Raw genomic sequence first — 13,666 nt, 5'->3', positions numbered from 1 at the left:
GGCTCATTCAAATGTTTTGCTCTAGCTTCATCCTTAGTAGCTGAGCTTGAGGCTGTCTACACAATAGGGTTCTTATACCTGCTGACACAAGCTGTTATAGAAACTGAAAGTAAAACAGCGCGCCTGAGAAATTGGTGGGGAGGGGGGAGCAGATCAGAAAGATGAGTGACATGGTGTTTAGTTATAATGTAGAAAGGCAGAGGGTATGTGTTCTCAGTGAGGAGGAGGAGGACAGGAAGGGAGAAGGGGCCCTGGTTCGGTTACAGGAGCAAAGGTACCGTCAGCCTGCTGCGGGAGACAAGAAACATTCTGCTATTCTGGAAGGCACTCGGAGAGATGCTGCTTCCCCGAGCCTTTCTGGAGGAGAGGAAGGAGGCAGAGTGATAAAGTGTTAGCTTCTTGTCAAGGCTCCCGAAGACTCTTTCTAAGAGCTCTCTCCCCCTTTGCACATACAAGGTGATGCGTTTGCTTCTCTGCTGGAGCAGAGGCATTCCCAGGGCCACTGTGTATTTGCCTCTCAACTTAGGTTTTGCTCAAGAAACATTCTCAGTGCTGTTTGGGCAGCAGGCTCAGGGTGTGAGGGGTCGCCAGCTGGGCCGTTTCCCTGCTGTCCTGCTTGGCCCGCCTTTCCGGGGCCTCAGTCTGCACAGACCCTCTGAATGCTGGGAGGTGGGGCGGGAACAAGCCGTGGAGAGCCCCTGACATCGCTGAGGGCGGACTGAAATGTAGATTTTTTTTTTTTTTTTTTTTTTAGTGTCCACAGTATTTGTTAATCGTTTATTTATCATGAGAAACTATTCCTTAGCTCAGATATTAGTAGTTCATAGTTCAGGAACACAGGTAAGTGACAAACTTCCATGGAACGCAACCCAAAGAAATTCTTTATATTCCAAAATCACTTTGCACTCTGAAAGATAGCAGCCTTCCTCATCTCCTCAAAGTCTTTAATGGAATCACAATTTCTGTGGAAATCGCATATGCCTTCTTTCTTGGTTCAGCCGCAGCAGACTTATAGAAAGCTGCAACTCCCAAGGAGACAACGAATGCTCCACCAATATGAAATCATTGCAGACGCTTGGCCAGAAGGCCCCGCATCTGAGGTTTTGTCAAAGAACTGGAAGCCATGGTAGTTTTTCTCCTAGACAGCTCAACAAAGACGTCCTTGGAGAAATGGACCTGAGATGTAGATTTAATTCACCGTAGGCAGGCAGGCTGGGCCGGGAACAGATGCCTTCCATGCACATCTGTTCCCAAAGATCACCCCGGAGAGGAAGCGAGTCTGGGGTACTTTTGTTTAGCAATAGGGCCAAGAGAGAAGGCAGGAGAATCTGTTCAGCCAGCGCCCAGTGGAAATGCAGCAACAGGGCGCCTCGTTCTTGGCCACCAGGTACCCAGGTGCAAACAAGTTGCCTGGATCCCTAACCCGCAGGTCAGGGCCTGTGACGTCATTCTGCTTTTTGTATACCCCTTGCCCACATCACCCGTTTAACGGCGACAAGATAGATAAGGTGCAGGGTGAGTGTGGAGGATGCCAGAGGCTGGCTCTCCCAGATAGAACACTTGAGATGCTTGCATGACTTTTGCTCTCCTGAGAGTTCGTTAGAAGACAATCATTGTTTAAGCAACCAGCCCCCAGGCCGCGCCCAGCAGGCCTGACGTGTCACTCCCTTGTTTTCCTTAGGAGGGTTGCAGCACTGAGGGGTTGGGACCTGGACCAGAGGATGTTTTCACTCTCATGAACCTATTCCAAAGATTTATAGACTTCTTTTTAATTTGCAGGCTAAGAGATGTCCTAGTTTCAAATATTTGTCTTTGTGCAGTGAATGATTCCCTGTCCCCTCACTCTCCACTTGCTGATCCTGTCCTTTCTAGAAGCTCACGTGAAAGAAGACACATTCCTTCCCTTTCTGGCTCCAGAGACATTAGAGGTCAAAGGTGATTGTGTCCTTGAGGATCCACTCCCTTTAACCGGGTGGGTGGATTGACCCAGGGCATCGGGTGTGACGGAGTGAGTACTCCCCAGCCCAGGGCATCACCTGTTGGTCCCTGTTTCACTGGAGAAAGACCTTCACTGGAAGAGGCCTGGACCTGAGGCTTGTTCTTCAAGGGGCCCTGGCTTCACACTGTAGGATCTTCCTTCTTCAAACCTGCACAGCTTTGGTCCGCATTGTACGGGGTGGGGGGTCTCAAACAGAGTCACTTGGGCAGAGAGATGCCAGAGAATTTACTACTTTACAGAGGGCTTCAAACACCAGCTATTAATTGTTCAGGCGCTGCTGCAACATGCAAGTTTTGTTCATTGAGTCCTATAAGTATTTATTATGGTGTATTTGCTGCTGATATTAATCATTTAGATTTATGAGTTGGTAAGTATAAATAGTTAATAAGTTCTTAGGCATACCCTCCAGAGCCCTGGAATCCTGAAGAAATCATTATTACACACGTTCTCTTCTTAGATGCCTTTGGGTAGCACTCTCACTGCACGTACAAAATGGGAATCCAAGGGGAGATTTAGTAGCTGCCTTCTTTCTCATTGAATGGGACATGGATAGGAGGCTGGCGTTTTTTCTTTCTGCTCCCAAAGAACTATTATTTCCTGGTATAGAGAATAACATAGAGCTAAGTATTTAATTAAGAGAATAAACACCCGGAATACATAAAGAACTTAGTGTGGGGAGAGAAGAGGGAAATTTTAAGGATGGGCAAAGAGGACTTTCTTACACAAAATAATATATACCCATGGAAGAGAAATGATAAAATTCAGAAAAGCAAATTGGAGAAAATTAAAAAGTCAACCATCATCCCCTTATTCTGAGTTAATCACTGTTAATGTTTTGATGTTCTCTCTGAGTGTATATGTTAGAATGTGAGTATGTGCATTTGCACATGCACATGTGTGTGTTTACATACAATTTTTTTTTTACAAAAACAGCGTTCTGTGCATGTTTTATAACTTGCTTTTAAAAAAATCAAATATATCATGACAATCTTTTCATGTCAATATGTACTAAATAAAACATCATCATATGGATGTACCACAATATCCAAACTAATTCCCTCCTAGGCATGTCTTTTGCATCAAACTAATCAGCCAACTAACAAATGCTAAATGATTCTGGCTCCAAGGTCCAGAAAAGAACTTTATGAACTAAAAAGAAATGAAGTATAATGCCATAGGCTGGGGAAAATAACTAACCACACAGAGTAGGGGAAAGAACCATCGTGTAATATGCTGAGGACCTAAAAAAATTAGGCTGAGTATAATGGAAATCAGGTAATGGATCTAAAATACTTAAATCTATGATATCAAAGAAAAATATAGTTTTGAAGCTGAAAATTCTAATTCTTTTCTTAGGCAAGTTGCATAGCTTTTCAGAGCCTCACTTTCTTAATCTATAAAATGGGAATAACTGTTTCTATATCAAAGAGTAACTGCAAAAGTAAAGTAAGTTATTATAAAAGACCTGAAGAGTGCTTGTCACAGAATAGAATAGGTGTAAATAAAAAAATTTTTTAAATAAATTAAAAATAATTTTTTAAAAAAGAATAGGTGCCCAGAATGTCTTAGTTTCTTGCTCCACTTCTACCCTTTGGGTTGTATTCTTCTGAGACACTGTTTGGGAAGGAGAGCTGGACCCCTACACTGTGAGCAGACATATGTGCTATTTTGCTCTGATAACATAGGGGCCAGCTGTAAAGGCAGTCAGAAGGTAATGGTTTCCATGGAGATGATTTCTGAAGTTAAACACAGCTTCTATGGGTCTAAGGCCTTACTGAAATTTTTTTCTATCACTAATCTAGTTGGCCAGCAGGAACTTAGAAATGCAAATTCTCAGACTTACTGAATCAGAAACTCGGGGGTGGGGGGGCCCAGGGACCTGCACTTTAACAAGCCCTTCTGGAGATTCTGATGTGTGCTAAAGGCTGAGGACCACTAGTGTGGCAAGAGACCTGGAAACCAAGAACCACTAGGTCTAGAATATACTCCACCTCCCCAATTCACTATGGGACCTCAGGCAAGCCACTTCATTTCTTTAAACCTCCATTTTCTCATCTGGAAAATGGGAAAGTAATATCTCCTTGTGACCTCAAATGATTCTTTCATAGAAAGAATGAGTTTAGGAAGGTGAAAGATATTTTTTAATGTATTATATAAATGGAAGGCATACTTATTATTCTCTGTCCTTAAGCAGGTGATGTATAAAACATCCCTACTTGATGAAAAATGATTCTATTTTCATTGACCTTTAAAAGAAGAATCTGTGACCTCCATGGAAAATCTCATTGAATGTTCTAACAACCCTCACATCATTTTCTCTTGTGTAACCTAAATCCCTTGTGTGAGCTCTTTCAGCATCTCAGAGATGTTCTGAGGATGCTATCAACCAATGGGAAGGAAAGGCGTTGGGCAAAGTCAAAGCCCTTACACAGGAGAGGAACGTTTGTTATTTGTTCTCCTTTTTTGGTCCTTAGTGAAGATGGAGAACAGCAGGTCAGCCGGTGAGGCAAACCCTTCATCTACATGAGGAGTGCTATTAAGTTGCCCCTCACTTTCTTTCTTTTCAGGCTGAAGGGCTCTGCTTTTGCACCTCTGTTCACAGGCTTCATTGTGTCCCTTTAGCCATCCCGGTTTCTCTTCTCTGAGCCTTTTCAATGTGCTATAGCAACTGCCTCTTGTGAAAGTGCTATACAGTCCCCTTGAGTTCTGGAGCCTAGGATGTACACAGAACCTCAGCCACCATCAGAGGGGATGCCAGGAGCATGACCTCATGGCTCTACCACCTCCCTCACAGGCAAAGCACAACCCGATGCCTCAGAGCAAGACCATGGCTCTGGCAAAGCTCAAATGCTCTCCACTTTAACTTACCGAGGCATTAATGTTTTCATTTTCATTTCCCTTGGTGTGCCATCTTTCGTTTGTGCTGAATGATCTTTTCTACTCTCTCGACATCTTTGATTTCTCTAATAGAAAAATAAATTGAACATACTCATATATATGCATAGAAATTTAGAATATATATGCATAAAAAGATTGGGAGGAGAAACGCTAGAATCTCAAAAGTCGTTTACTTTGGGGAATGAGATTACAAGCGATTTCATTTGTTTTCTTCTTGCTTCTCTGGATATTTAAATTTCTCTATGATTGACACATCAATTGCTTAATTTTTTGAAAAAGCAAAAAATAAAATTGGAGAAATAACTCCCTGCATGGGTACAGGGCAACAAAGAAGACAGAAGATGCTTGTGTTAAGGAAGGTCTCACTGCCCCACCTGAGTTTCCATTCCAGAAGGATACAAAGCTGTAGGGTGACCAATTAACCTGGTTTGTCTAATACTGTCCCAGTTTTAGCACTGAAAAAGCAAGCCAGGACAGCTGGTCACTTACCTCCCAGTCCTCTTTTCTGCTGGACTGCCGCTTGCTGGCCCCTGTGGGGCATTCCTCGCACGTGTCTTGCCTTGCCACTGCTGGCAGGCTCAGCAAAGATGGTCTTGAAGACGAGAAGAAGCCTCAGGAGCATCACCTGTGTGGTTGGTTCCAGGGAGACTTAGCAGTAGAGGCAGCTGTGAAGAGGCGATTGAACTGAGCTCCCTACCGGTGTGGAGGTCGGTGGGCGAGCGGGGGGGGGGGGGGGGAGCGCGAGCGAAGACTTTGGGCCAGGACGGAAGATGAAGTTTCAGTGGAGGAGTCCGTGTGGCTTCAGGGGCCACTGATAGTGCTTTGTGGTGATGCTTTTCAAGCGGGTGAGGGCAGAGGAGGTGGCCAGCCAGGACTTCTTCCCTTGGACATGAATTACTTGGGGACTTTTGTTAGCTGTATTTCTCCCTTTTGCTTTAAATGTGTTATACTTACCTTACCTAGAAATCTGAGTTTACAAAGGTTTCATCCTAAATTGGTGGTCCTCAATCCTGGCTGCACGGGAAGATCACCTGAGAAGCTTCTAAAATGCTCAGACCCCGACCTAGACCGTGTAAATCGGAATCTCTAAGAATGGAACCGAGGGAATTTATATATCTATATAATATAAAATAATTACATATAACTAAAGGAATGTATCTATATTATTATATATAATATATGAACTTATATAAAGAATTTATATATAATTGCATATAATATGTAATCATATGTAATTAATATATATGAACTACATTATATATAAATTCCTTTCAATATTATATATCATATTAATTATAATAGTTTACATACATATGAATTCCTAAGGAATTTATATATAAGTATATGTATAATAGTTACATATAATATATAAAGGAATTTAATATAATTACATGGAACATGTAATTTAATATACATAAATAATATATAATGTATTATATTAATTATAATATAATAGGATATTATATTGTATGTAAATATATATAATAAAATTTCTTAGAAATTCATATATGTATATAATTACATATGTACTATAATTACAAACAGTATATAAATATAAAGGAATTTTTATATAATATTGTAATCAATATAATATATACTATATTAATTATATTATGATTATATATTGTATTTGATTATATTGTATATGTAAATTCCTTTATATATATGAACTTACATATTATGTTATGATAATATATAAATTCCTTTATACATACATTATATATGTATTCTATTAATTCCTTTATACATTATATATTATATATTATAATTATATATATATATATATATATATATATATATATATACACACACAAATTCCTTAGGTTCCCTTAGGCTCCTTCCTTAGACCCTTCTTTGTTTCCTCTCTGCACTCACCCTCTTGAGAAGCATCACCACCACAAAGCACAATCCATATGTATATACATAATCTTCTTTATTTCTTTTCTCTTTTTTTTTCAGCTGTGTCGGGTTTTCATTGTGGCGTGCAGGCTTCTCTCTAGTTGCAGCTCACGGGCTTCTCTCTAGTTGTGGCATGCAGGTTTTCTCTCTCTAGTTGTGGCGCATGGGCTCCAGGGCGCGTGGGCTCTGTAGTTTTTGCTGCACACAGTCTCTCTTCTTGAGGCGTTCAAGCTCAGTAGTTGTGGTGTGCGGGCTTAGTTGCCCCGTTGCATGTGGGATCTTAGTTCCCTTACCAGGGATCGAACCCATGTCCCCTGCATTGGAAGGTGGATTCTTTACCACTGGACCACCGGGGATGTCCCATGTATGTATATAATCTTCTCAGGGGAGTTTAGCCATGACTGAGAATAACTGATTCAGATATTTAAGATGTATGATGAGGGGACCGTGTGGGTCAAGGTTGCTGACTGAAGGACACACAGGGGAAACGAGTCAGCAGGTCCTATCCACAGAGTGGATAAGGGCAGACAGGCGCTAAGGTGTGCAGAGGAGAAGGGATCTGTCTGTAGAGATGTGAAGTTCAGGGAGATGACTCAAGAATGGACCAGAGGCCTGCACTGTGGTCCTTTAATGTTCAGGACTCCAGAAATCTTTCTCCAAGTGAACAGGAAGTGTCTTACCTTGTAGGCACTGCTGATTCAATGAGGGGTCAGTGGTGTGGGCCATGGACCCCTAGAGTCCACTGCATTAGGCTGAAGGATCAAGTGATCCACGTCAGAGAGGGGACGAAAATAAGCCAGGAAGGAAAACTGGACCTGCTGGAGAAATGAGCTGCACACGTGCTTGCTTCATCTTTTCCCAAATGTTCTTGGTCAGGTTGTTGGGGATATGAGCAGCAAACATGAGGCCAAGGGAGCCCCGGAGAGCAGGAGGCCTCTCTGACCCTCAGCTCTCAGCCCAGAAGCTCTCAGCCAGTGGTTCAAAGCTATGGGTGTACAATAGAATCACCCAAGGATTTCTTAAGAATACAGATGACAGGTCCCCACCCCTAGGGATTCCAACCTAGTTGGTTTGAGGTGGAATCTGAGATATAACATCATTTAAATATTCTCCAGGTGATTCTAAAGGGTAGCTGGGGGGAGAACCTCTGATTTGGCTGGGTAACCAAATGGGTGGTCAGTCAGGAAGGGATGGTAAAGGGTGGAGGTGCTAAAGGGAATCAGAGGACCATTGACCCTGGAATTGGTCCAGGTGCTAGTTTTTATTTTGCCCTTTGGCCTATTGATCTTTTCAGTTTTATAATTCTTAATGTTTGAAAATGTCTATTCCCTTTTGGATCCTCAGATTTTGGCTGCATCAGAATCACCAGAACCTGTTAAAACAGATGTTGGGCCCTACCCCCAGAGTTTCTGATTCAGTAACCCTGGGGTGGGTTCCAATCGTCTGCATCTCTAACAAGTTCCCAGGTAACGCTGCTGCTGCCTGTTCAAGAACCATACTTTGAGAACTGCTGGTCTTAACCTGTTTTATCATTTCATCCTTTCCTTGTTTTAGTTTTCTGGATTTAATGTTTCAGTTAGATCTTAATTTTCCTCAGCTTTTATTTTCCTCTTCTCATTAAACTATACAGTATTTAATCTTTTTTCTTAATTTATATTTTATCTAGATTTTTCTTACTACCTTTAATTTATCCTCTATTTTATTCTATCAGTATTTTTAAGTTGCCCTTTTGACCCATGTGACAGATGCTCTCGCCCACTCAAGAGTCATTTTATACTCCCTACCTCCTGTTTACTAGACCCCTATTAGGTTGACGGATTGGATAGTCATATACTTCATGAGCCCCTCTAACGTCTTTTTTTCAGCTTTATTGAGGCGTAATTGACAAATAAAATTGTAAGATACTTAACATGCATATTGTGATGATTTGATATATGTATACATTATGCAAGGATTCCCATCTAGTTAATTAACACATCCGTCATCTTATATATTTATCTTGTGTGTGTGTGTGTGTGTGTGTGTGTGTGAGAGAGAGAGAGAGAGAGAGAGAGAGAGCGAAAGAGAGAGAGAGGAGAGGGAGGGAGGGAAAAAGAAAGAACATTTTGCCTGGCAAATTTCAATTATAGTAATACAGTATAATCAGGTGGGACTCTTGATTAGGCTAAACCAATAAAGGTAATTCCATTTCCCCTGCCAGTGACTGGTATAAAAAGATGGCAATAAATGTGAAGGGAAGTCAGCTGGTAGGTCTCTGGGAAAATTTCCCTTGGAACAGGACTCAGGAACATTCTCTGTGTCAGTCTTCAGACTGTTATATGAGGTTTGATACTTGGAGGAGGAATAGCCATCTGACATCTATGAGGGAAGAAGCCTCAGGACCAAAGTCAATACCTTGAAGATGGCAGAGCACAAAGATGGGAGGAGCCCGCGCCCGCTTCCTTCCTTGATGATGTCCTTGGGCCACTGAACCAACAAGCTCTGGAGGTGCCTTATCTCCAGACTTCTGGTTACGTGAGATTCTCTTTGTTTAAGCTATTTAAGTCAGGTCTTCTGTTTGCTGAAGTAAAAGCATCCTAAATGTTACGTGTTATTTTAGCCATCTTTAAATTACTATATTTTTATTTGTCTGTAGATATTTGTGTGTATATCTCAAAAATTCCTTGAGATCAGGAATGATGATTTTTTTTTATTTTTAGAAAATACTTCATATTTTTAGAGTAGTTTTAGGTTCACAGCAAAATTAAGAAGGTACAGAGATTTCCCATATACTCCCTGCCCCACACATGTATAGCACCCCCAACCCCTGTTAAAAGATCTCCCATCAGAGTGGTACATTTTTTACAGTTGAGGAGCACACATTGACACATCAGATTCACCCAAAGACCATAGTTTACATTAGGGTTCACTCTTGGTGCTGTACATTTTATGGGATTAGATAAATGTAAATTAGATAAGTCCACAATGATAGTATCATACAGAGTAGTTTCACTGACTTAAAACTCCTCTCTGCTCTACCAATTCATCCCTCCCCAGCCCGACCGTTGGCAACTACCAGTCTTTTTACTATCACCACAGTTTTGCCTTTTCCAGAATGGCATATAGTTAGAATCACAAAGTATGTATACCTTTGCAGATTGGCTTCCTTTACTTAGTAATATGCATTTAAGGTTCTTCCATGTCTTTTCATGGCTTGAGAGCTCACATCTTTTTAGTGCTGAATAATATTCCATTGTCTGGATGGACCACAGTTTATCCATTCACTGACTGAAGGACATCTTGGTTGCTTTCAAGTGTTGGCAATTATGAATAAAGCTGCTAGAAACATCCATGTGCAGGTTGTTTTGTGGACATAAAATTTTCAACTCTTCTGGGCAAATACCAAGAAGCATGATCGCTGAATCATGTGGCAAGAATTTGTTTCCTTTTGTGAGAAACTGGCAAACTGTCTTCCAAGGTGGCTGTATCACTACCCACTGGCCAAAGGGCCACAAATCGTTTAGTCCTCATGTCAGAGGGACAAAGTTTGATTAGCTTGTGATCACCTTTACAGGGCAAAAGCCCTCAGGCCCACTACCTTATGGGTCACTGGACAGCATTGGATCAAGGGCCCCCTAGAGTGACAATGATAGTGACAACCTCAAGACAATAAAATATCCTGATGTGTCTTCCCTGAAACTGTAAGAGGAAGTTAGGAGTGAAAGGTACCATGCCTTGCATGTTTAAAAGGATGACTTAGAAAACAACTCTAGAACTAGAATCTTCATTCACTGCTGTGATACCCTCACGGTACTAACTGTGCCTCCATGACCTGGAGAGCTGTGAATGTGCGACACACACTGATTTCCCCCACCGCAGGTTTAAAGAACGAAGTAAAATTGAATCAAAGTCTCTCTTTTAGAATCAGCAATGATTTTTAACCTGTTTTGGGGAAAAGAAATGAAAATTGAATTATCAGGGCTGAAACAAAAATGTGCTCTATACGAACAAATAATCCACAATGTCATAATTTCTGAAAGACTAAGAATATTTAGAAATGTTAAATTAACTAGTTAAAAAAAACAATTCATGAGGCAATGCTGTAGTTTTTTTTAAGGGCAAATACTTTTGTACATGCAGTTATACTCCCAGAGAGGTTATCACATTGGCATAAACCTCACCAAGAAAAAAAAGAGTTACCTGGAGGATAGATTAGGTTTATGTATTTACTTAAATGGAAGATTTTAATTAAAAATAAATAAATTTGTTTATTTATTTATTGATGGCTACTGGGTCTTTGTTGCAGTGCGCAGGCTTCTCATTGCTGTGGCTTTTCTTATTGCAGAGCACGGGCTCTAGGCACACGGGCTTCAGTAGTTGTGGCACGTGGGCTCAGTAGTTGTGGCGCACGGGCTTAGTTGCTCTGAGGCATGTGGGATCTTCCCAGACCAGGGCTCGAACTTGTGTCCCCTGCACTGGCAGGCGGATTCTTAATCACCGGACCACCAGGGAAGTCCCAAGATTTAATTTTTAAACAGGAAAACACAAGTGCGATTTCAGAATTATTCTTTGAAAAAAATGATAACTCATCTTTATTAATTTGAAAAAAACTCTAGAAAGAAATAGTGGGTGACACAGTTTCTGCCACCTACTTATCTGCATTTTCTAATGTTTCTACAGTGAGAATGTATCACCTGAGAAATATATAAATGTTGTATTAACATATGAATTGGAAGCAGTTAAAAGGCAAAGACAGCGATTTATTTGGTGTAGTAGCCAGCATGGTGCCACAAGTAAGTAAATAAGGGCTCTCTTTTCTAATGCCTTTGAGTATGATGATCTCCATTCCAGAGTTAGCACATGTAAAGGACACTACATACCCTGGGAACACACTGGAGCCTATTTTGGTGCATTTGAATTTAGAATTGGAGTAATAAACCCATTTGGGTTAGTTCAGATGATGGTTAGTCATGTGAGTATTTGTGCTATGACTCCACTTACTATGCACTTAAATAGGCACCCAGATGGACAGCTGTGCAAGATGCTATTTTCATCTGCCTCCAATCTCTCGGAAAGTGGTTTCATCCAAGTTGCAGCAAAGCACCCAGTCCTCAATGAAAACCCACCAACATCAAAAGCAATGCTTTCAAAAGCAACCTGTTTTGTGATATGGACAGGAAGAATTAATGTTCTTTAAAAGACAATGTTCTTCATGGAGCAGGCTTACTAAGTACCAGTCAAGTCGTGTCACCACTGCCCTTAACAATGTCCAGGGTTCCTTGTCACCGACAGAATCCAATTCCATTCCTCCTCACTCCGTCTCCAGCCCTCGTCCTAGCTTCCTCTCTAACCTTATCGCCCACCACGTCTCTTGATACACCCCACTTTCTGACCATGTGAGATTGCCCTTCTCTGAGCAAGCTGGGGACTTTCAGATCCCTGTGTATCAAAAATTCCTTTTGCGGGTGTGCAACAAACGTGACTAAGAGCCACTACTAAGGAGAAAACTCTGTAGCTATTTCACTGACACTTGAATAATTTTCCAACAGTTTCTTCTGATCACTACACCCTGGAATTGGGACATTCCTACCTTGTGCTTCAATGGCAGCCCCTTTCCTGGAGTACAGCACATATTCATTCAACCATTTGGTTCCAAGAGGACTTTGGTGTGTCACGTGGGTTCCACGAGAAAGTCGGACGAGCATGGAGCCCAGGCCCAGTACCTGGATTCCAAGCTCTGTGACCTTGGGTCGGTCCCAGACTTTCTGTTCCTCAGCTGCCTCAGGGAAATAAGGACCCCTGCCCTGCTTCCCTCAGGGTTTGGGATGAGGAGTCAATAGGTGTGAAAACACCGTGCAAGCTGTAAAGCACACCCCGGGTGAGGTGTTCACGTCTCAATCTCAATTTTCACTTTAGTCTAGTACAGGGGTTCTCAGCCTCCGTGCTATTGACATTTTGGGTGGCTGGCTGATCCATTTGGTGGTGGTGCTGGCCTGTGTGTTGCAGGATATCTCCTTACTAGATGCCAGTAGCATCACCAAAAATGTTTCTAGACATTTCCAAATGTCCCAGGGGAGAAAGTGCCCCTGGTGAGAACCCCTGGTATAGGATGAATTTTTAGAGTTGTGTTCTTTTGTTTTGTTTTCGTTTGGGGTTTTTTTTTTTTTTTTTTTGTGGCCATACCACATGGCATGTGGAACATCCCTGACCAGGGATTGAACCCATGCCCCCTGCATTGGAAGCATGGAGTCTTCACCACTGGACCACCAGGGAAGTCCTTAGAGCTGTATTCTGGTCACCCTTCCATCTCTCCCCCTAAACCGTTCCTCTAGACCCATTCACAGTCTTTTCTCATCATCAGATAAACAAGGCTTTTTAAAATTCCATGTCCGACACCTTCTCCCGCTCTCTGCCAACCTTTTATAAAGATGTTTTTGCAGTTATCCGTGTGCGGACTTAGTACCTTCTCTGGATTCTGTCCACAGAATCTCCCAGAAGAAAACTTCATTTTCTGGACACTGAACTCAAAAACACTTCCTCTTTTCTAACTCCTCCTTCCATCTTTGTTTACTAGACAATCCTACTTTTGACACACAATTTCTCTTAAAAATCCAAGTTTTTTCCAAACTACCTGCAGGCCTAAAAGTCATTCCATCATTGTGGGTCTCTTTTTCTCCTCACACATCTATTTTGCTCTGTTTTTTAATATTAAGAAGGTAATACATGCATTACATTGTTTCCAATCGTACCAAAGTGTATTAAAAGAGGTCTGTCCCCTTGATTTCTCCTCCTCCACCTCTTGCCCCCTCCCGCCCGGATTTCACTGTCCCTCTCCAGAAGTAACTGTTAATTCCTGGTGGATCTTATCCTCTAGTTTTCTATCCAGATGCA

The 13,666-nt window shown here is 41.7% G+C and overlaps 1 pseudogene; it reads right to left on the bottom strand.

Moving 5' to 3' along the window:
* Positions 1-825: 825 nt before the first annotated feature.
* On the bottom strand, positions 826-1,125 carry LOC131758494 (cytochrome c oxidase subunit 6C-like; annotated as a pseudogene).
* Between the last annotated feature and the right edge of the window lie 12,541 nt (positions 1,126-13,666).

This window comes from Kogia breviceps, chromosome 6 (genome assembly GCF_026419965.1).
Source record: "Kogia breviceps isolate mKogBre1 chromosome 6, mKogBre1 haplotype 1, whole genome shotgun sequence".
NCBI classification, from domain to species: domain Eukaryota; kingdom Metazoa; phylum Chordata; class Mammalia; order Artiodactyla; family Physeteridae; genus Kogia; species Kogia breviceps.
This window is presented reverse-complemented; position numbering and strand designations above follow the sequence as displayed.